We start from the raw sequence: 1,793 nt of genomic DNA on the forward strand, positions 1-1,793 counted from the left end.
ACTGCCAGCTCCTGGACCATCCAGTCTTGCAATAAAGCCTATGTTAAACTACATGTTTCTGTATTTACATAAAGTCAGTATTTACACACCATTGTAGGTTATTTGAATAAATCGGTTACAGTTTATTTATATGGACCGCCATAAACTCATAACATTTTTCTTGGGTTTAATCCTTTCTTTATAAAAATACAACACAAAAAAAAAAATAAATTAAAGATGTTAACTAGTAGTAATGATTTGCCTAGGACTTAAAATCCAAGTTGATTTAACATTTAGACTCAAAGTGTGGCCTAGTATCGTGGTCTCAACTCACAGTACTTTTAGCCTTCGAGATTAATAATTTCCCGGCGTATGTCATATTCCCTGAAAAAGCAGAGAGTTGTAACCTTCCTTCCTTACAGTAGAATTGATCTGTTTAACACTGAGCAATGAACCCTAGTCCTCCTGAGAAGCTTGCTTTCTTCTCCTACAGTCCAACATGGCCTTGCACCACCTGGGTAAATGATTCAGCACCTGGTTGACCCGGATCAGCCAAACTGCCTTCAGGTCTCAGCAGACACAAACTGTTAAAAACAAACTCATGGGCCGCAATCGAAGGCAGTCAATTCCCAGTCAAGTCCCTAGACAAGCATGACTAACTGTATCTTACAAATAAACCAACATAATTTACATATCTTTATCATTCATAAACAATTATAATAAAATGCCACATTTTATTTATGGTTAGTGATATTGCCAGTTGAGATGTGGCTACTCCTACCTGCTTGAGTACAGAAAGGTCATGTTCATTCGGGACACCAAGCCAGAGGTTATTCCAGAACAGAATTACATTTCAAAAACTATATATATATCTCATGTGGACAAGAGTGCCTCAGAGCAAAAATTACTTAATTACAAATAGGCTACAAATTTATATATAGCCCCTCCAAAGTATATCTTTGTTCACCCTCTGTGCCTCTGCGGACAGCCAGCGGTGTCAGGACCAGCCACAATCCCAACAGATCCAGTGGCAAAGGGCTACACTCAAAGTAATGGCACCAGATTTAAATCCTAACAGATATAACAAACACAAAATGCATCTGTCACATGGACCTTAAATGATTTTTTTTTTCTCTTTTTGTTTGGGTTTGGTTTTGGTTTTTTTTCCTTTAGGGTAACAGGGAAAAACTGCCTCTTCCTAAGTGTTAATTCCCAAATGGTAACTGCTAATCAATATCTTGGTGTGCTACAGTCTCTTAAATATTACATACTGTCAGCTCTCTCGTGGTTCATGAATATTGCAACATACTTTAGGGAAAAAAAAAAAAAAAAAAGTCTAATACTGTCCCCCTCATTGTCATTATTGATAGAGATTTATTAGTTTCATTTTGCAAGTTTTACTTTAGGAAGGGTGCTAATATCATGTATTATGACAGTTCACACTGAAAGCAATTTTCCATAAACGATGTTACAATGACCCCTATGGAACTTGTATAATTTCATAGTAGATAGCCAAGTGCACAAATAAATATGTTTACAAGAGTGATCCTGTTAACCTGGTTCTTGCCCTCTGAAACCGTTATGTGCTACTCGTGGGATCTTAAAATCAGTACAATTGTTGATATTATTTATGCTATTTCTGGCATTCTGCTTTAGGGGGAAAAAAAAATAAAAGAAGAAAAAAAAAAGAAGGGGAAAAAAAAGGAGGGAAAAAAAATGTAAGGGAAAAAAAAAGGAAGGGAAAAAAAAAGGAAGGGAAAAAAAAAAGGAAGGGAAAAAAAAAGGAAGGGGAAAAAAAAGGAAGGGAAAAAAAA

This window comes from Dryobates pubescens, chromosome 10, assembly GCF_014839835.1.
Source record: "Dryobates pubescens isolate bDryPub1 chromosome 10, bDryPub1.pri, whole genome shotgun sequence".
Classification (NCBI taxonomy): domain Eukaryota; kingdom Metazoa; phylum Chordata; class Aves; order Piciformes; family Picidae; genus Dryobates; species Dryobates pubescens.